The sequence below is a fragment of the Protopterus annectens genome, chromosome 17.part0 (genome assembly GCF_019279795.1).
Source record: "Protopterus annectens isolate FY-2018-M chromosome 17.part0, PAN1.0, whole genome shotgun sequence".
NCBI lineage: Eukaryota > Metazoa > Chordata > Ceratodontiformes > Protopteridae > Protopterus > Protopterus annectens.
In genome coordinates this window covers 627,150,949-627,174,333 of record NC_056751.1, presented here as the reverse complement: position 1 = coordinate 627,174,333, position 23,385 = coordinate 627,150,949, and the positions used below count along the sequence as shown (strand labels likewise).

At 42.8% G+C, this 23,385-nt stretch overlaps 1 protein-coding gene across 3 annotated transcripts in view; it reads left to right on the top strand.

Annotated features, from left to right (window-relative positions):
* TKFC (triokinase and FMN cyclase) overlaps positions 1 to 23,385 on the top strand; it is a 574,388-nt gene that overhangs the window by 550,488 nt on the left and 515 nt on the right. The gene's annotated exons all lie outside the window — the stretch shown is intronic.

Here is a 23,385-nt window from a genome sequence, read left to right as displayed (position 1 = left end):
TGAGGATTAAGATGCCTGAGAAGGATGACTAGAAACAAGGATTAGACAGTGAATTATATTAAACTTATGAGCTGCTTTGTGTAGTCCAGGGTTTGATTATCTCAGCTTCCACCTGCTTACTGCATGATTCTGAGCAAGTCACCTAGCCAACCAGTGCTCTGGAGCATTTCAAAATTGGGTTAGGCTGCTCAATGATCTCCTGGACTTCATGCCTAGTAACTGCCTATGACAGTGACATGTCCTTGCTCAATTCCAAATTCGAGGTGAGTAAGTGTATTGAGCCATTATCCAGAATTCATAGATTTCTGTTGTCATGAAGAAGTATCAGATCTTTGATAAATTGGCCAGGGAATCCAATCATAACCACTAGTTTCCACTACATCCCCCCTCTTCAAACAGCTACCTATTTCAATGCATACTCCATAGAATGCATGACCAGCTTAAAGTCAGACTCACCTAACACACCCTCTTCCACCTCTCAGCTAACTTCTCCTACCTTAGACCTTAACACATCCTTCACAAAGTCACCTAACTGCAACCTCTCCAATACACATACAGACAACTCCATCCGATTTACCTTTCAACCAGTTTCTGTAACTCTCATAAAGACGTGTTTACTTTAACTAAAAATGTTTTCCTCCTCGGCTAACAACCTTCCCCCAGCATACGTAAATTTAGCTGCAGATGCAATAGCATACCCAATCAGCATATCTTATTAATAGATCAATAACAGAATCCTGTGTCCCTAAATTGTAGAAAATGACACATATTATCCCTTACATAAAGGAAGAAATTCCACTGACATTACAAATTCTGATGTTGTCAATCTTCATTTAATACTTGACTGTTGGTTCGGTTCCGAATCTCGGAACTGACTCTGACATTACTCCAGCTCGCGCCTTCCAAAAATTCTTGAGCTTAGCCCTACCCAGAATGCTCCTCTCAAGATTACCTCAGATCGAGTTTGCATAAGATAGTGACAGACAGGAAATAGCTGATCAGATACCATATCTGTATTCATAAAGGAATAATCCAGTCTTTGGGGATAGATCTGTTCCACCAAGTAGCCCAAAAGGCAGGGGGAAGGAGGGTGGCGAAGGATGTCATGGATAAGTGAAGATCGACAACACAGATGGGATGTTATGTTAAGACATAACTTCTTTATCTGATGTTGTCAATCTTCACTTAATCCTTGCCTGTGGGATAGAGTTCCCAGCTACCAAAATATTCCTCAGCACCATCAAACCAAAGGATGCCTGTCTCTTAGAGACACGTGGAGCAATTTTTAATGGCACGCTGACTGTGTGTGAGAGATCAGAGAGAGTGAGTGAGTGAATGCATGTATGAAAGCAGAAGCAACTGTGTGTGAGAGACCGGAGAAAGAAAGAGTGAGTGAATGCACGTATGAAAGCTGAAGAGACTGTGTGGGTGAGTGATCGGAATGAGTGAGTGAATGCATGTATGAAAGCTGAAGAGACTGTGTGTGTGTGAGCGAACCCACTGTTCCGCATTGAATAGAAGTGGCTCCGCTTTGTGATTTTTGATTGGTTTGTATACTGGTATACGAGCCAATCAAAAATCGATCGCAAAGTGGAACCACCTCTTTTCAATGCGAAACAGCCTGCACTGAATAGAAAGATTTTCTTTCTTTCTTTTTTTTTTTTTGGTCACTTGGCTGGCTGTCCCTACCTGGCACAACACTACTAAAAGGTTGCTGACACTAGATCTATTCAGTGGTTCTTTAGTTACCTTGCCAGTGGGCAGCAAGCTGTAAAATAGCAGAGCTACATCTCTACATAGCGTCCCACCTCTACAGGAGTCCGGCAAGGATCCATCCTTGGCCCTGTACTTTTAAATATTTTTATCAATAACCTTCATCTTCTTGTGAAGGCAGCTTTATTCAATATGCAGATGACTCTACCATTGTCTGCTCTTCAAACACCTTAACTCACCTCCATGAAATCACTTAGCAAGCTGTCTTTTCCACTGAAACCTGGCTTACAAGAGCACAACTCCTAATCACCCCCCAAAACCAAATTCCTCCTCTTTACCTCAAAAACTCGCACCCTTAACAAAGCAGCTTTCAAAATATTTTTGGCAAATGGCACTAAAATTAAATTAGTCCATCATATTAAACTATTAGGAGTAATAATAAATGATACTCTTAAATTTGACCTTCACGTTCAAAGCAACATCAAGAAAAAACATTGAAAACTAGGCATGCTATACAGCAACAATCATTTTCTATGCACGCCCACAAAAATTGCTGTAGCCAAAGCCTACCTTCTGCCCCCCCTACTCTTTGGAGCACCAATCCTTGCCAATTTACAATCCTCCATAAAAAGCAAACTTGAAAGCTGCCAGAACAAAATTACCAAGTTTGCTACTAATTCATCCTTCTTTACCTATCACTATAAAGCTCTACATATCCTTTGCTGGCTGGAACTTCCTTTCCACCTCTCCTACATTCAGCTTATAACAATACATAAAATCATACACAGACCATTTGCCTAACCAGCTCTTACCACTTTAATCAACATATATTTCCCTAAAAAGACTCTTAGATCAGAAGACAGACAACTTCTCACCATAAATAAACCGAATAAATCCCCTGGACAAAGCCTATACCTGTACTCGGCAAAAAAATGTAACTCCTTACCTCTAACCACCAAAATTACTTCTAACCTACCCACCTTTAAATGCTCCATAAAAATACTTTACGTAATCTTGGACCTGCTCCTGTGCGAATCCTAGCTGAACTTACTGACTATACTTCACTCACCGCCTTCATCCTAAATCACACTTCACAATCCTCTCCAGCTTCCTACTCCACTCCTTTCTTTTGTTTTTCCCAGTACCTTATCTTCTCCACTTCATCTCTGCAGACCTTTCCTCTACCTTTTTCTCTTTCCACTGTACTCAGCGAAGCTACCTGAAGACACCCTACTCTGCGCGCTTCTTGTAATCTCCTTCTCACCATCCTTCCTCCTCCTATAACCATAATATGAACACCATCTCTCATACTTAGACATTGCTCACTTTCCCCTCACTGTCTCTAATCATGTAATCTCTCATATTTCTTTAAATATCATATTAGAATTGGCTCAGGTCTAATTTATCACATACTAATCTATGTAACAATATCACCGTTGCGTTTTTCCTCACATATTTTCTCCATCTCATGTTATTGTTTTTCATTACGAAACATATGTTCTATGTTTTTTCTCATTACAGCAGTTTTTTTTTCACTCTTATGTTTTGTAATGTAACACGATACTTTATGATTTAAAATATCTGTACTTGATTTTTGAAAGATTGTGATTGTGGAGCTTTTATCTCTGGTGCTCCGCTGAAAATGGTCATTTTCTGGCCCAGTTGGACTTTCCGGTAAACAAATGTCAAATAAATAAATGAGTCCGAGGCTTTTGTCTCATCACTCTGTATGATCTGGCTCTCTTTCTTTTTCATCTGTCGGAATTTTTTCTGAGGGGCCTAGGGGTGTTCCTCAAATTTTGGTCAGAGAAGAAGTCCCTACTACAATTATTGATTACTGGCTGATGTTGGAGCCTTCTTCATTTTATAAGGTGGACGTCCCCTTAAAGTAAAAGCAGAAAAATAAACATATTACTCCAACTCCTAAGGCTCCACAGAGTGAATGGCAGAATTTCACTCAGGGGTTGTTTAATGCTTTGATAGCTTTAAAACCTCCTGAGGGTCCAGTTTCTAATTAGTCTTCTACTCCCCTTAAAAGCCCCAGGGAACAGGATTCCTTTGAGGAGGAGACGGATTCAGATGTGGAATCCCTTACCTACTCCTCTCAGATTCCTTCTGCTTTAGATTATGGGTCTGAGGAAGAGGAATCTACTAATCCTGATACTTCTTTTGAGGAAATTTCTTTTGGGGACACAATTTCTTGAACGATGGATTTTTTTTAAATGGAATTGTGCTCAGGTTTCTGAAGTACAGAAAATGTACTATGAGCTCCTGCAGATGGATTCTCCCAGACCTTCTGCTGTCCCTCCTGTTTTGGCTGCCTTGTTGGATGTCTTTTCTAATGCATCTAGGGCTTCTGACTCCCATCCTCCTGCCCCAAGAAACATCATAGATTTTATGGGGTACCTAAGGACTGTAAATTTCTGTACAAGTTCCTTTCTGCTGACCCCCTCGGTGGTGTCTGTGGCTTCTGACAAGCCAACTCATTTGCTACCTTCTCATAAACTACTGTCTTCTGATAAAGATAACAAAGCCATGGAAAGGTTTGGGAAAAAGGTTTTTACTTCTGCGACTTTAGCTTTTAGGGCTGTCAGTTATTATACCAATTTGTCCAGGTACATGTTGGCTATACTTTCCCAGACCTGTCAGGTAACTTCCAATCTCTGAAGGGAAGAATTCTGCTCTTTCCATGTTAGGGACTTCCTCCCAGGTGACTCGTCATTCCATCAAGTGTAGTTATGATGCAGCAGATACTTTCTCTAGGGCAGCTGCTTTTGGGTTTGTGATGAGGCGATATTCTTGGCTTCAGCTTCAACCTTTGCCTGATGATATTAAAGTTAAGTTGATGGATGCTCCTCTGGATAATAAACAATTGTTTGGTGAAGCTGCTGCTTTGTTTAAGACTCTTCAGGATAAGGGCAAGGCCTTACAGGAGCTTAAAATATGTTTTTGTTTCTCCTGTACCTAAGTTTCAGAGACATTACCTCAGTAAGCCAGCCTTTGTTCGTAGGCAATCTCACCCTCCCTCCATGGCAAGAAAGCTGGGAAGCGGTCTCCTTGTGCTAAAGCTACTCAGATGTCTGTGCCCCAGAAGTCTCCTTTTCCTGATAAACCAGGTGTTGTCTGACTATCCTGTTCTTCCCAGCCACATTCCTCTTTCTCTTTGCCTTTCTCTGTTTCTCCCTGTTTGGTTAAAGATTACTCAGGACTTCTGGGTTCTGTCCATTAGCTGCCAAGGGTATTTCATGGTCTGGAAATCTCTTCCCCCTTTTATGGAAATTCCTCAGCCCCCTCAGGAACAGCTACCCTCCTTTCCAGGGGTGCGTCTGGATCTCTTGACTCAGGATACTATTGAAGAAGTTCCAGTTTCCCAAAGGGGGAGGGGAGTTTACTCCAGAATGTTCCTTGTACCCAGGAAAGAGGGTACTCTCAGACCAATTTTAGACCTCTTGCATCTAAATACATTTTTGAAGGTTCCCTCTTTTCGAATATCCCTTCAGACTTTGTTCCCCTCTTTTGCTTCTTTGGGCTTATATGATGTCTCTGGATCTCAAGGATGCTTATCTCCAGATCCAAATTCAGCCCCTTTTCAGGACATTTTTACATTTCTCTGTTGCTTCCAGTCATTTTCAGATGTTCATCGTGCATACAGCTGCAGTCCTAACAGATGGGTTCTCCGTCAGGCGGCGTGTCTCGGTCGGTTCAAAAAAGTTCTCAGTCGTCCGGCCGTCGGTTCTTTTTTCCTGACGCCCAATCGACAGGGTATAAAGGAACCAAGCCGAACCATTTTCTTCTTCTTTTCTTGCCGCGGTGCCCTGCTGCAGGAAGCAGTTCGCAGGTTCCAGTCGCGGCCAGCTGAGATTACGAGATTACTTTCAAGTCTTAATAAAAGAACCTAGAACCTTTTGAACCTTTTAGACCATCAGAACCTTCTAGACCAAACCAAGATTGTTGTGGGAAGCAACAATAATTGTATTTCTGGGAAGCCAATACTCCCTTTGATATGGCTTTCCCTCCCTCTAGATACCTGCTTTAGGCGCTACATTCAACAAAGCCTCGCGCTTTTCAGCTAGCTAAACAACAAACTATTTATGCCGGGCGGAGTTAAGTTGCATTCATTTACTTTCCAAAAAAAATTTCTATAATGTTGAGTCATACCGCCTCGGTTTTGTCTAAAAAATGAAAAAGAAAGACAAGGACGCCGTGGCCTGGGTTCTGTGACCGCGCCCACACCCAGGCCACCACCCAGTGGTGTGTGAGCCAGCTCCCCCCCCACCCCTGCTCTGCCGGCCCTCCCTGTCTTCCTCCGTGTGATTGTATCTCACCAGGGCTGGCCCCGCCAGACCCACTGAACCACCTTACAGATACACTTGTCAGGAGAACTTCTTCTTCAACCTCTAAACCTCCACCTCTCTAGCAACCATGCACTCTAAGAGTTCTTCTTCTTAGCCCAGTCTAAAGCAACCATGCACACAAAAGACCAGCTGCACAGGGCTAATCTCTTAGGCCTCCAGCCCAGAAATCCAAAAAAAAAGCCCAAGAAACAGATTGGAGTTTTAATTAGGAGGATGATCAGGGCTCAAGAAAAAGTCTCTCATCTTGAATCAGGAAGATTCCCCCTCAGAAGATTCTCCCTCCTATCCAGGACATCACTCTGATCAGACTCTCCTGATTATTACTCTGAAAAACTTGCCTAGGAAGAGGAGGACTTCTGAGGATTACCTGTTATTCCCCTTGGGATTCTTTAACACTTTTGGCCGTATTTAGCAAGGACAGGCCACTGAAGCTATTCTGATTCCAAATTCTCTTTCCAAGAAAAGGCTCAGGGAATTTCTCTACTCTCTCTCACCAGCTCCTTGGCTATACCCCGACTTGGACATTTGCCCTGACTCACACAACTTTCTGCCACTGCCTTAACCCGGTTCTACCTCCCATCCCAGTTAAGCCTGACGGGAGCTAAGGTACTACTGCACCCCTTCTTTGAGAGACCAAGAGCCATGCTGCTGACCCAGAAAAAAGAAATATACCTCAGCTACCCCCTTCCCTTCCGCCTTAAACAAATCTTTGCTTTCAAAAAGAGATCCAGACTATGCCACTTAGGGAAAAAAAAAATGGAACTGTCAGAGCACTACACCTTGAGGAACCAACTTTTAGTTTGTTGTGCTGATGAAAAAAAAACAGCACAATTACAACATGAACAATGAGAAAAGTAAAGGAGGTACTGATGATGCTAGCACAAGTCACAGGATCGCAGGCATACCTGGCTCAAAGTGCTGGTTTGCCTGACCTCAGCTGATCTTTATTATGTTGTTCCATGCAGGCACAATCTTCAGTTAGAGGTGTAATGTGGAGGAGGCATTGACAAAATGGAAGAAAAAGCTTCAAAAATAAACTGTGAAAAAAAGGATCTAGAACAAAATGGTTATTTTGTTGAATTGAGGAGGGATTAAACGGATGGGAAAATGCTGAAAAGGAACTAAGAAAATGCAAACTGTGAAAGGTGCCCGAGGGGCAGGGTCAAGAAATTGGCCTAGGAAAACTGGTCCTTTCCTGCCACAGAGAATTCTAAAGAGGGACAACCATAAATGGCAGGGCGAGGGGGCCGGGGCAATCCCCGGCAAGAGGGGTTACAGGGGCAGACAATGGCAGCCCTAGGCCTTGGGAGGAAAGCTACATTCAGTGAATCTAATATATTGCAAACCCAATGACTCTTTCCTTTGACATTATAAACAGAGGCTACAAATTCCATTTTCAAAAAGAAACTTGGGAGGAAAAAAAAAAACCCATACAAACAACAAAAAATTGATCTACCAAATAACAGAGGCAGCTAAAACAAAAATTCTATCAAAGAGCCAAAATGAGAGGGCATGCCTAACCTGGTCACACAATCAAAGAGCAGAGCACAAAGGCAAATTACAAGATCCCATAAACATGAATCTAGCTAAATCCAAAGCATTTCAAAACTGTGCCAAAATTCAAGATGCTCAGGGCATTTGGTGCTGAGGGAAAATCATTGGCCAAGAGTCTGTATCTATTGACTACCATTCTGGAGACCTTTGTACAAAAGACAAAAAATTCAAGCATACAATTCAAGATCCTCTCTCTAGCAAGGCTTCTTCAAAATGCTGGCTTGGTGAGGCAAGGCTCACAACAGGCATACTCTCAAGTTTGCATGCAGAAGCCTCATCATCAGATCACTTCAGATTTGATGGATCAAATTATTAGCAATTGCTTGCCACTGCCCATCGCATGCTCAATTCTGACCTCATCGCCAAAAAATGCTATCTAGTAGTAATTAAATACACATTCAAGATTGCCTACAAATTTGGAACAGGATCTGAAAAAAGCAGATACAAAACAAACTCTCTGATCTCCTTGGACAACTTATCCACAGCAAGACTAATGGGATACTCACAGATATACAGAAGAGAACTCACTAGCAAATCAGTCAACTGCCCTTCAAAAGACATATCTCCTGGGAAGATAACAGGACACAAACACCCAGATGGCCTACCTCACACTGCAAGAATTGATTCTAGATTGGCTAATACATATGGGCTTACAAATTGGAAATTGCCAACATGGCTCCAATCAAACCACAGCCAGAAATTGGAAAAACTTGCAGGCTCTCTGCACACAGTGGGATCTTGCAATGGTATAATCCTACATGCAAGGCTGACCTATGCTCAACTCAGAACAACATCCTCAACAAATGGTCTCAAATAACACCAATTCTGGAGGCAATAAAATCAAACAAACAGGTGTCAAAAAAATCACAAGCAAATCAAAAAAACAGCATCATCAATCAAGAGTAATGAAATGACAGCAAAATCTCTCCTTCATCAAGAACCAGGCATACTTCAGATAGGTCCTTCAGACAAAATGACAGTCCACATGCAACAAGGGATGCAGGAGCAGTAATAAAGACTAACATCACATCATGGAAAAAGATATACAGGCAATAAGAAATGGAGACATACAGACCAATAACTTTCTAGTAATCCAGTAAAGAAACAGATTCAACCCACAGCAGAACAGAAATGTGGACAACAAACAAAGCCATATCCAATGTTACTTGCCTAATGCAAAAATCATTCACATGGAAAAAGATCCAGAAGCTTTTTCCCCCACATGGAAAAACAACTTGATGATCCAACAAAAATCAACCAGCAGACAAACTAAGTCATGGCATGGAAATCTTCCAAGCAGTGGCCAGACATAGATCCTTATCTGCTCAATATAATCTCCTATCAACAAAATTCTGGACCAGATCTATCATCAACCCACAAAGAAAGTCTCAGCTCAATCTTTCTCAAGGGCATCAATGCTACAAAATTCCCGCCTGAGGACCCTCTAGCATGGACCTTGCTTCCCAAAGTGCTTCAAAGAACAGACTCTATTCAAGATCCTTTCAATCACAGGAAAGGCCAGCACAACAGATGAATCCACTTCCCTTTGAGGCTGATGCAGACCCCATCACAGGACCCTCCTTCAAATGCTCTTGCATGACTCCCTGCCCAGCTAAAAAAAAAGGCCCACAAAGCTAAAAACTTACAAATAAATCAAAACAATTTTCTTTTAGCATCACAGCAGGCCCTCTGCTCCACAAGGAAAACCTGTCAGCAATTTGACTGGCATACAACACTGAGGAGTCAAACTTTTCTCACCTTGCCATCAGCAGGTTAATACAACACTGGGCCAGGCTAGAAAACAAAACGCCTACCATAACATTGCTCTCATTTTCCTGAAAAGAAACTCAGTGGACCAATACTTCTCCTTCATCTTAATCCACTGCTGAAAACTGACCCTTCCTCCTTTGCTTCATCAACTTACTAGATTCCAGCCATTCCTCATCTTCTTTATTTCCTTCAATCTGGCTCTCTCAGCCTGTCTGCCTCCAAGGAAATGCTCTGGGCCACCCCTTTATCCAACTCCAACTTTACACCTTAACCCTATCCGGGCATCAGCCACAAGCCTTCTTTGGTACAAAGTGCTGCTTCCCTCAGCCTTAAAGCCCTGGCATTGGCTACCTAACTTTTGCCTCCAGATTACAATGCTATTTGATTACCTTTCAGACATCTGCTCATCAGTTTGGACAGAACAGCTATCATGCCCCAGCTTGACAGAGTTCAGTCCTACAGAGGATTTAAATCAGGATTGCCTTTCACATCTTTTCAATTTCAAAAATCCTACCCAACAAACAAAATATTTTTATACCTTTTTCTACATTCTCCTCTAGCTTTTAACAATCCAGGACAAGGCCTTACACACCTTTTTTTCCCACCTCCAGACAGAGGGCCCTTTCAACTACTTCCCCAAAGCTATTTGGAAAGCAATATTTTGACTTCTCAGAGCACCCACTCCCATAACTACTCCAAATTTTACTAAAACAATTGCACACGCAGTAGCCTGCCAGGCTGCAGGGCCTGTAGACTCAGGGCCCTGAACACTCCTCCAGGCTTGGCCTTACATTTTCCTACAGGTTTACTGCAGCTGACAGCAGCAGTTTCTCACAGCATTCCTTCCACAGACCACTCAAAGCATATAGCTTTCTTTTGTCACTGCAGTTCATTTTTTATCCAGCCTCCTTGAATATTTTGGGTTTGCCCAGTTTTGCCCTAAACTTTACCTTATACTTATGACTATTCCTACCTTAGACATTGCATTCTTGATGGGCATTATTTTTCTGTTGCATTCAAAATAGTTGAGTTGAAAATTATCAATACAGCTATGGTCTAGACTTCAAATTGACTTAGCGAAAAAGCCCTGGCCTGACCGATTACAGTTTCTGGGCATTGCATACTGTTTTTGTTTATATTCTATTGCATTAGCAGGAACTGTTTTGTATTAGCTTCCTTCTGCAAGGGGTGTTTTCTCTGCTTTTCCCTTTGATCTTTCTTCTGCCCCAAGGGTATTCACCAAATGCCTCGCTCCTGTGATTGCTTTTTGCAGGCTACAGGAGATCCAAGTCTTTCCCTACTTGGATGACTTCCTGTTTCAGGCATCCTCTCCAGAGACTTTGTTTGCAAAATCTCCATTTTGATGTTTCCCGTCTGCAAAGTCTGGGGTTCACTATAAATTTCAAAAAGTCCCTTCTGACTCCTCAGGATCAAGTTTTTCCGAGGTGCACAATCCTGACAGTGGCTGTGCTGGCATCCCTGCCTCCTCCCAAGGACCTAATTCTCATTTCCTTTGTTCAGTCCGTTCTTCCTCTAACTTCACTAACAACCAAGGAAATTCTGAGAGTTCTGGGGTTTATGGCCTCCACTATTCCTATGCTGTCAGTGGCCAAACTCCACATGAGAAAGTTTCAATGGTTTCTGAAGTCAGTTTAGCTTCAACATGCTCTTCCCTTGAATTTGTAGTTCCTCTTCTGCCTTGTCTCAAGAAGGAACGTCCGTGGTGGATTCAGCAGTTGACTCTCAATCCAGGGCTCCCTCTTCATCCACCTGTTCCCTGCCAGAAGCTGTTAACAGATGCTTCAGATGTGGCGTGAGGAGCAGCATTTGGCTTCCTAAAGGTGTAGGGTGTGTGGGCACCTCATCAACAGGATGAACACATCAATGTCAAAGAAATGAGACCTCTTCTGCTGGCTCTACATGTTTTTCATACACTCTTCTCCCCAGGACCTCTCAAGGTGTTTACAGGCAATACCACAGTGATGTTATATATAAACAAACAGGGGGGACAAGGTCCTATCTTCATGGTCGGTTGGCACTGCTAGGGTGGGAACTTGCTGTTCAGTAGCAACTGACTCTTCAGGCAGTTTACATTCCCTCAGGTCAAAACACTGTGGCAGATTCTCTGAGCAAGTCCATAACTCAGTCCCACAAATGGATGCTTCACAGGGATGTGTTTCTGGACACTGTTCACCAGTGGGGTACTCCTCAAGTAGATCTTTTTGCTTCCCCTCTGAACAGACAACTTCCTGTATATTGTGCCAGAGTTCCAGGTCCTCTAGTTTGGAAGGTGGATGCCCTATCGTTTTCTCAGAAGGGGATGTTTCTTTATCAGAATTCAACAGGATGCTCCCAAAATCTTGCTGGTGACTCCCTTTTGGCTGAGACAGCATTTTTTCCCACTTCTGCATTTAGCCAAGGGCAATCATCAAAAGTTACCTCACAGGTTGGACCTACTGACACAAGACAAAGAATCTCTCATCCATCCCCACCTGTCCACTCCTCATCTGACACTGTGGGTAATAGGATTTTGATTCCACATGGACACCTTTTTTCTGAGGATGTTTTTAGGGTCCTACAGGAGGCCAGGAAACCTAATACTAGGAAATTCGACATCCAAATGGAAGAGGTTTTCTGTTTGGTGTCTTTCTCGTAACCTGGATCCACTTTTTATGCATGTTCCTGTGGTTCTTTCTTTCTTATCTGTGTGAAATGCTCAATGCTGGGTTGACTTATTCTTATTTTAAGGTCCACTTATCAGCAATCCTTGCTTGTCTGCTTTAGTCACCTCCTTTATCTTATAGATTTGAAGCCAAACAATTTCTTAAAGGCGTCCTACTTATTAGGCCTCCCAGGAAGCCTGTTCCTCCTCCCTGGGATCTTAATTTTGTTTTGGAAAAATTGACCCAGGCTCCTTTTGAGCTTGCAGCTTCAGCTTCCTTGCAGCTGTGCTCTTGGAAGACTGTACTTTTGTTAGCCCTTACTGCTGCCATGTGGGTGTCTTGAACTTCAAGCCCTTATGGCATGTCCTCCTTTTTTTGGTTTTTCATAAGGACAGGGTGCCCTTCATACTAATCCTTCTTTAATGCCCAAGGTGGTAAATGAGTTGCCCCTTATCTGTTCATTTGCTGACTTTTTTACCCTCTCTGCAGTCTGCTAATGAGAAGGCGCTGCACCTGTTGGATGTGCATAGACAACTCAGATTTTATTTAGATAACGCTAAGAATTTTCATAGATCTCATGAGTTCTTTGTTTCTTTTCATTAGAGGTCCTTAGGATTGGCTGTGTCCAAGCAAACTACTACTTCTTGGATTTCTAAAGCCATTTCTTTTTGTTTTTCCTTTCATGGTAAGAGCCGTCCTTCTTCTGTTAAGACTCCTTCTACTAGAGCTATGGCTTCCTCTGATGTTTTCTTCAAGGTTTGGATATTAACTGTATCCTTGAGGCAGCTACCTGGACTTCTGTGCATACATTTACCAAGCACTACAAGTTGGGTGGAATTTCCTGAGCTAAAGCTGGTTTTGCTAGGGCCACCCTTCATGGCTTCCTAGAGAGCTCTGATGGTCCTTCCTCCTCCATCTCTTCTTCCTGAGCTTTGGGACTCTTCCTATTGTAATGAGTGCTGCAACAGTGGAATGGAAGGACCTAGTACAGTTGCGTAAAATCTTACCATAAAGGTAGATATCCTTCTCTTCACTGTTGCAGTATTCCCTCCCTCCCACTGCCCCGGTCCATTTCTCTTCTGTATGTACCGATTACCTCTATACTCTCTGAACTGGCATTCCTACTGGGGCTCTCAGTTCTGAGGGTGGTACATCCGGACATCACCTTTATGCCTTACGCTACATGAAGAGCATATGTGTGACATACAACGTGCCTTAAAGCAACCTAAAGGCTTTGGTATACTGGCTGGACATCAAGTCGCCCTAGGCAGGGGATCCCTATTGTAATGAATACTGCAACAGAGAAGAGAAGGACCCTTACTGTTATGGTAAGGTTTTATACAACTGTACTTTACCCTGATATGTGCAGCATTTCTGGTCTTATTTTACACTTGAGAAAATCTAGAATCTTCATATTATTTTCATCATACCAGTTTGCAGATGATGTGTGATGTAACCAGTGGATTCAGTGCAAACTTGGCAGATGGTGGTCTTGAACTTCTTCCATTCTTTCTTTCGTATCACCAGCTGCAGGCACTGTAGAGGGCATTGCTTGAAAGTGTTGCTGGAACTCCTCTTGACACAAGTATTTAACCTACTAGCACTTGCACCACTGCGGTGTGAAATACGTCTGTGTTGATTATCCTCTGAGAGTGGTCCCTGCAGTGTATCTGTGAAGAAAGATTAAATGTGAAATAAATAAATTCATGTGAATAAATAAAGCAGCATTTTGCTTTACTGTTGTAAATTATTTAATTTGTTTCATGTTTAAGCATTGTAGTTATGATACTGAATGCTACAATTTCAGTACAGTGTTATGTTATAGAGTGCTATCTATAGTTTGACTTTGTAAGGCAGTACAACATAGGAGGGATGGTACAGTCAAAGCCAATCCCAGAAGTATGACTGTGAGTACGGAGCTAAGCATATTATAATTACCATTACTGAGGACACCAGGGAGAGAAGGAGATGGATCTTGAATATTAGGTTTGCTGATTTTGTCTGCCTTCTCTTTCTGAGAGACCTGAATGTTTTTGATAAATCTGATGAGGCGATGGCCTGTCCAGAAGGAATCCACTCCTTGACCCTACACCACTCTTTCAGTGTAAAAAAGATAGTGCTTGTGATAACTAGGCCATACTTAACACAGTTATTTGGTCACAGAACACCACTGAAGTCTGCCTTTCCTACTACTCCTTTCTAGTAGTGTTATTGCAGATATTTGATTCACAAACAAATACAACATTTATGTTTCCAAAAGGAATGATCTTTTCTTCTTAGGGGAATTGTTCGGGATTTCAGGGCTGGTGTAGAAGCATTCCTTGACGTCCTCATTAACTTAATGTGCACTAATGACATTCATGTGTTGGCAGGTACATAGCTTGATATTGAAGTATTACAGGAGATGTTGTGTCACAAGATGCCTGTGGATGCAAATGACGTGCTCCTTACGATGGTTGCTGAACTTTTTTTTTTTATTTTTCACTTTGGTGGCAGATCTAACTGTGTGAATGCATTACTTTTTAGCAGATGTTCCTTTCCAGAAAAATGTGAAACTTTCATCACCTTTTTTCAACTGATGTTTGTTTGGTCTTATCTAAGATAGTAATGTCAAGCTTACTTTTTGCAAGCTCTTTGGAAATTATAGTAGTCCTTTCTGGCTGCTCACTATACTTGGTGTTCAAGGTGCAAATGTTCCATTTTTCAAGTTATATTTTTCTTTTATCTCAGCTGTAGAGGTTGTTCTTCTTCTTTCTGCTTTTCCCAGTTAGGGGTCACCACAGCAGAACTCCGGTCCGCTAATGATTGGCAGTAGATTTTTACGGTGCCGAGGTGCCAGCCCGACACCCAACCTTCAACGAAGGCACGCCCATTCACACGTCTTTCGAAAGCAACTCGACCGCGGGGAGGACATGCAGACTCCAAACAGAAGGCGCTCCAGCCAAGAATCGAACGGGAGAACCTCTTGCTGTGAGGCGACAACGCTACCGCTGCACCACCGTGGCTATCTATTTCAGCTGTGGAGGTAATGATTCCATTTAACATGGCTCTCCAGCCAGTCTATGACATACATCTTATGTGTGGAGCAGCTTTTCTAAGAGCTATATAGGCAGGATGGCACTTAGTGTGGAACCTCAGCTCAGTGTCTGTTTGGTATGTTTTCCTGCCTCTCCTCGACTAGTTTAGACCAGTATACAGGCTTTGCTGTATTCTGGGCTGTGGTGTAGTTCCTGTGTTGTCCAATGCCTTACTTGGATAGAAGGAAGTTTCTTTGCTCACCAGTGGGAGTGGGGAGCCTTGAGCAGCCTATCTGCCCCTGAAGGAGTGACCTCAGCACAAGAGCTTGTAGTAATTGGTTGTTTTGGACCATTTCTAGCTGTTTTGAAGTTTCCTGTTTAAAATCCGCCTCTGAGCGTTTTTTTCTGGCTGTACTACTCAGCAACAGCTCCTCGTGGTCCTGCAGAGTGGTCCTAGCAGCAGAGAACTGAGAAAAGCAACTACTTTCCTGATTTAAGTATTTTTTTCTGTTTTTTTACCTGAAATACCTTCTCTTGCTTACCTTGAACAAGCTTAAACTGTTTTTTTAACTGTTTGTTGCATTGTATATTATCTGCACTTAAAGTTTCATTTAGTGGAAAATTGGTCGAAAGTTGTTTGTTTGTTAAATTTAACTGTTGAGGCTGCCCACTAAAGTGTGCTAGCCTGTGTAACTGATTTATTACTGTTTCCTGCTTTTCTGTGTGCTTTCTATCTCAAAAACAAAAAAAAACAAAAAATATTGTTGTTTTCCCGCCTCTCCTCGACTAGTTTAGACCAGTATACAGGCTTTGCTGTATTCTGGGCTGTGGTGTAGTTCCTGTGTTGTCCATTGCCTTACTTGGATAGAAGGAAGTTTCTTTGCTCACCAGTGGGAGTGGGGAGCCTTGAGCAGCCTATCTGTCCCTGAAGGAGTGACCTCAGCACAAGAGCTTGTAGTAATTGGTTGTTTTGGACCATTTCTAGCTCTTTTTAAGTTCTCTGTTTAAAATCCGCGTTTGCACGGCTTTGCGCGTTTGTGCGCATAGCGCAGCACTGGTTAAACAAGGTTAAACTTTTTCTGGCTCCGCCAAGTCTGCTCTTCAAATTTTCCCTTAAGAAAGCTCTACTCTTATAATAATCAGTCTAATCGCTTTATTATAAGCCTAGCACTTGTTCTCAAAACCTCTCTTCTAAGTAAGCACTCGCTAACTAAAGTAAGCACTACATCCACCCACCTTCCCTGTGAGTACCCACTTCCCTTAAAGGCACAGCACTCCCTTATAATATTCTAGCATGTCGAGTGGTAGATTACTAGCATCCTCTCCGGTTCAGCTGGTTAATCTGGGAATCTTGAGACAATGCTACAATTGTCTCATGTACACAGACAACCCTCTCCTCCTCCCAACAAACACAAATACATGTGAGAGATGCAACTATATAGCCAAACTGGAGGCTGAACTCTCTCAACTCCTGGACTGGCAAGACCAGACAGGAGGAGAAGGTAACCACACACACACCAAACCCAGTCCCACATAGACCTACCACAACTGCAAACCAAACACATAATAACACAAAGACATACAAGGAGGCTCTAACAAAAAACTTACCAAAACAACAGAGGCTGCCAAAGCAGACACCCAAAAATTCACCACCTCAAAACATAACACATGCAACACATACTTCAATAAATCAGTGTGTCAAACAATCACAGCCCTTAAGGCCAAACACCATGCCTGATACACTAGTAATAGGTGACTCTATAGTCAGACACACTGACGTTCCGCTTACCAGGCTGAACAAGGAGAGGGTAATGGTGAGCTGCTTATCGGGAGCTAGGATCCGCCACATAACACACACACTCAGGTCACTACAAAGCAAGTACAAATATGACTCCGTCATTGTCCATGCCAGCGTGAATGACCTGAGACGTACCTCCCTGGACTAAATGAAAAGAGACATAGAGGAGCTCTCTGATTATGTAGCCCAGGCTGGTATGACCCTGACCCTGAGCAGCATCTTGCCCTCACCAAGAATGATGCCACAATACAAAGACAAGATGATCAGCTTTAATAATTGACTCAAATACTGGTGTCATTCCAGGGGGATCCAATGTCTGTCTGCTTGGGATGACATGCTGGACAAGCCACACTGCTTCGCAATGGACGGCTTGCATCTGTCACCACTGGGCTTCCAGATATTGGCTAAGGCTCTTGCCTCCCCCATAGTGCCTTTTTTAGGCAAGGCTCAAAAGACAAACCCACCTCCTTAGAAAACAAAAATGGAAAAAAATTAAGGGTAATGCTGCTCAACGCCAGAAGTCTAAATCTCAAGATGCAGGCTCTTGAAGCACTCCTCAGTATGGAGAACATCGATGTCTGTGCAGTAACTGAAACCTGGTTCAAGGCTCCTGAGAGCACCCCAGCGCTACCAGGCTATACCTCGTATCATGCTTTTCAGCCAAACCAAAAAGGGAGGGGGAGTGTCCATATTCATCAAGGACACCCACCCCTCCAGGTTAGTGGCAACACATGAAGTATCAGAGACCATCCAGGTGCAACTAACCGTAGGCAAAACTGCTATACAACTGGTAGCATGTTACAGACCACCCTCCCAATCTCAGGAACCACACTCAGCCTTCCTGAAGACATTGGAGGATATGAATGTCTCACCAAACACCATCATATTGGGAGACTTCAACTACCCTAACATAGACTGGGTGCATTATTCTAGCCCAAAGGTTCCTGGAATTCATAAATTCAAATGCAATGGAACAGCTAGTCACCTCTCCCACAAGGGGAGATAATATACTAGATCTGATCATCACAAACATGGGGACAAAGTGCTCCACACCGGAAGTATACCCCTCACTAGTGAGATCTGACCACAGACTAATCACCCTGGATATACATATCCCACCTCCACCCCAACACAAAAGACTACAGTGAAAAACTTCTCAAAAGCCGACTTTACACTTCTTAAAACTGAGATGGTATCCTTTAAGCCCACTGGGCCAGTGGAAACCACATCCCACAATGCAGAATCCTTCACAAATGCTTTCTACGGACATCTCCAAGAATGCATGGATCATGCAATCCCAAGTAAAACCAAGACCCTCTCCACCAAGGGCAGGCGTCCTGTCAGGTGAACCCCAGCCATAAACAAATTGTATAACAAAAGAAGGAAGCTACTGCATGACAGAGCAAAACCCCATAAAAAGAAGGCATCTCTGATCAGCACTAGTAGAAAGCTACGTTCTCTCGTAAAAACATCCAAGGCCAACTTTGAGAGAAAAATCGCTATGGACACTAAAGATAACCACAAGGCCTTCTTCAGCTATGTTAGAAACCTGGGCGGAAACCCTCAGATATGTTCAGAGTTAGTTCACAATGACAAAAAATACACTGAACCCACAGATATTGCCAACATTCTGGCAGACAGGTTCAGTGCAAATTTCTCCCCTCCCTCACCCCCAAAAGAAGAAATACTTATCCCAGCTGAATGTAACCTCCCTGTCATCTCAGATGTCCAGTTGAGAACCGCCCTCAGCAAAGCTAAAAACACAGCATCAATGGGACCTGACAGTATCCCGGGTTGCGTGCTACGTGAACTCCAAGAGGAGCTAAACCCGCACGTAAAAATGCTATTTAACCTTAGCCTTACTACAGGATATGTACCTGAACACTGGCGTACAGCAACAGTAGTCCCACTCCACAAAGGAGGCACCTCTACAGACCCTGGTAACTACCGCCTCATAAGCTTAACCAGCCTGGTCTACAAAGCTATGGAAAGAATCATTATGGAACTCATAAACAGAGACATTGGGGACTTACAGACATTTGATCCCACCCAGTTCGGCTATGTAAAGGGCAGATCCTGCCTTTTGAACCTGGTTGACTTTTTCAAAACAGTCACTAGAGCCATTGACGAGGGCAAAGCAGTCCATACAGCCTACCTGGACTTGGCTAAAGCTTTCAACACAATACCCCACTCTGGAATTATAGACAAGCTCAACAGCTTAAATGTAAATCCATATGTCACAAGATGGGTGGCAAACTGGCTAAAGGATAGAACCCATAAAGTCAAAATCGCTGGAGCCATGTCAGACTCAAAGCCAGTCACAAGTGGTGTCCCACAGGGCTCTGTCCTGGGACCCCTCTTGTTCGGCATTTATTTCTCAGATGTGAAAGCAAACATGGGAGGGTTGTGGCTGACAAAGTTCGCAGATGACTGCAAACTAGGCGCCATAGTCGATACACCAGCTGACACATACATCCTACAGAAAGGCCTCACTGAAACGGACAACTGGTGCCGGAGTCATGGCCTTAAACTAAATGCCAAAAAATGTATAGTCATCCTCTGTGGGAAAAACAAAGTACCCACAAATTATAACATAGACAGTAACCCACTGAGTACGGAAAAAGTAATCAGAGACCTGGGGACCCAAGTCGATAGTGACCTCTCATTTGACACCCACGTTGCCAAGTGGTTAGAAAGGCTTTCTACCTTGCCCACCTTATCATGAAGGGATTCACATCCAGATCAAAGGAGGCCATTGTGCCCCTATACTCCTCCCTTATCAGGCCCATGATTGAATACAATGCCCCATTTGGTATGTACCTCACCCGGCACTTGCAACAGCTAGAGAGACCCCAAAAGTACCTCACCAAGAGGATCAAGGGTCACCAACATATGTCATATGCTGCCAGACTAAAGAAACTCCAGCTCTATTCAGTAGCATACCGCCTGCTCAGAGGTGATCTGTGCCTGACGTATAAGGCCATGTCCAATCAGGAATTGATGGACATGCTCCACCTCAAAAAATCCAAATCCATCAGAACCACGAGAGCTGAAGATTTAAACCTCAGCACAAATATGAATAGGACATGCTGGAGGGACAGATTCATAACTCAGAGGCTTCCCATACTCTGGAACAGAATCCCAGTTCATGTTAGGCAGAGCCCCTCACTGACTCTCTTCAAGAGAAATCTTGACGAGTGGATGGAAGATCGTAGGTTTACCCCAGGGGTCATCTCTGTGTCACTACTAGACAGAGGCACAGTAAACTAATTCTATTATGTAAGGGGGTCTTCACTGTGTCACTACTAGACAGAGGCACAGTATTCTAAATCTATACTGTACACTTTTGTACCATTACATGGGGTGGCAAAAGCCACATCACTATGGCTAGGCTTATAAATGCCCCAGGGCAGATAGCAATGTCATAGTTTCGTACTAGGCTATGTGTATAATGCATAAGCCTGAGGATTATTGGAGCCGTCAAGTCTCTCCTCCTTAACAAGGTGTTGATCTAAGGAGAGGGTACATCACTTTTCAAAAGAAAAAAAAAACCTTCCTTTTTTTTTTTTTTTTGCTATAACTGCCAGTCATCAGGCCCCTTCCATTCACTTTACATATTCATTCCCAATGACACCTCAACTTTTGTAACCCACATCACTCATTAGGGGAACTGTTACTTTCCAGTGCTAGTCTGCCTCATGGCAGCTAGGTGGCATAATAATGCTGGTGAAAGAAGTGAGCATGTATAGGCTATTGTCCAATCAGGCATGAAAGGTAGATGCTTTTTTATTGGCCTATATGAAGATTCCTGTTACAGCTTGGTGTATACTAACTGCCATAGTCTCACCCTGCTTGCATGAGCATATTCCTGTGCAGTGGCCCATTGTGGCTGTCTACTGTGCTTTCTCGCAGCTTGGTGGGTGGACATCTCTACCTGTCATGTTACACCACAGTACTCTTGTGACTGCATTTGGGTTGTCATTCATTGGCGTGGGCTGCCTCCCTCCATGAGGATGGGTAATCTAGTGTCAGCCCCTCCCTCTCTCTATTGCCAGCTCTTAGGTTACTAACTGACTCAAGGTCATCTGGGTCACATTCAGGACTTTATTACTCTGTGCTATGGTGCCCGTACAGAAGCTGAAATTTTTGCAAGTAATAATAATAATAATAAAGTACAAAAAATACAAATTTAGTTTTTCTAGCCATATAAAACTCACACTTAATTCTCCTGAAAAAAAGCTAAAATACCTTAATGTGCGTCCGCTATACAACTTCTGCTGGCAGCAAATTGCATGCAAATGGTAAAAAAAATTTTATAGCCAATACATTCTATATGGCTTGGACAGTTGAACATTGCTGTGCTGGTCTAAAAAAAAATGCATGGACCCAAGACCCAAAAGATATAAAATGAAACTTTTTTAACTTAAATTTATAGCTGAGAGTTGTGAGATCTCAGATATGTCTGCTTTCTCATACTCTTTGCTATTCAAGTTAGTCCAACAAAGAACCCATTAAAACTGAGATGCAGAGAGTTCTCCAAGAGAGTTATTTTTCTTGCTTCAAACTCCAGATAGAAATCTACAGAAAAAAATGCTTTCTCATCTTTAGCTTACCTGCTGACACTTGCACAAGGAAAAGTCCAGGCTTTATACAAAACAGTGCACACATGCAGTAAATATGGGATGCCTACTGGTTTATAGCTTATTGCAATAAATACATGAACTAGAAAACTAAAGTTTTGCAGATTATTACCATTAAGACTAAACCTTACAAGTTTTAAGTAGTCTGATATTGTTTCCTGTTTTATATAATGCATAGACTTATTTTAAATGTATATTTCAATACGTTTTAAGCAGTTATCCCAAATGGAGGAGTTAAAGTATTCTGAGATCTTGTTCTTGAGTGAGGGTAGAGTAATCTGGAGACAGACCAGATAATAGGTACTGTGACAGCAGTAAAGCAGGCATTATACCAGACTGACCCAGAGTATGAGTGCAATGACAGCAGTAATGCAGGCATTATACCAGGCTGACACAGATTGTGAGTGCAATGACAGCAGTAATGCAGGCACTGTACCAGACCATCAGTGAGGGTTGGGGATTAGGAGACTGACCAGATGATGGACCCAGTGACTGGACTACCACAGGTGTTGTACCAGACCATGAGTGAGGATGGGGGATCAGGAGACTGACCAGAGGTTGGATGCAGTGACAGCAGTACTGCGGGTGTTGGACCAGAACATGATTGAGGGGCTAGGTGTATCAGAAGACTGACCAGAGTATGGGTGCAATGACTGTAGTACTCCAGCCATTGTATCAGACCATGAATGAGGGCTGGGGATCAGGAGACTGACCAGAGGATGGACGCAGTGACAGCAGTACTGCAGGTGTTGAACCAGAACATGAGTGAGCGGCTAGGGGTATCAGGAGACTGACCAGTGGATAGGTGCAGTGAAAACAGTGCTGCAAATATTGTTTCAGACCATGAGTGAGGGTAGAGGGCCAGTAGTCTGACCAGAAGATGAGTGCAGTGACAATAATAGTGCAGGCATTGTACCAGAGCATATATGGGGATAGGGGGATCAGGAGCCTGACCAGAGGATGGTTGCAGTGACAGCAGTAGTGTAGGTATTGTACCAGAGGGTATGTGGGATCAGGAGACTGACCAGAGGATGGACCCAGTGGTTGTAGTACTGTACCCAGGTATTTTACCAGAGTTTGGTGGTGAAGCTACAGTTCTGTGATAAAGAGACCATTCGGCCAATGTCCCTGTCCTTATACATGGACTTGATTTTTGGGTATGGGCTGAAAGAATGAGACCATGGATACAAGTAATGGAAACAAGGTTCCTTTGGACTGCTTGGCTCACTTTCTGTGATAAAGGGAGAGGTTTTGGGGGATTGTGGGAGGTAAGTCACTTCTTTCATGTCCAAAGTTCATTTCGTAGTATTAAATAAAGCATAATATGCGACAACAAGGGACATATCTACATTTCCATGTATATACTTTTTGTTTGGAGTTCCACTATATGTGCATAACATCATGTTTATGTACTGTTTATCATTATTTTCTCATGAAACAGCAGTGTTATGATAGTAAAATGTACAAATTCTATATACCTTTTGCTAACATATCAGTGTATGTACATATTCAATTATTCATACATTGGGAAATGATGCTGCTGTTATTTTAGTGATAAGGAAAGAAACAACGACAATAATGTTTAAATGAAATGGTGGAAACAGGAAAAAGGGATACTTAAAAACCAGTATTTTTTTTTGGAGATGAATAGAATTCATCTGATTGTGGTGCTGAGTCTGTGTGCTAAATGACAAGTAGAAGCTTGCTGGTGGCACTAATGATCTCCGTGGGGTTATCCTTTTAGTATATGACAGAACTGTACAATACTGCTAACACTTCAACAAATAAATAATGCATGCTGTTTGTTGGGAAGCTGTGAAACTACGGGGTAGGAAAGATAACTAATTCTGCTGGCATTTCTAGCCTTTTATTATC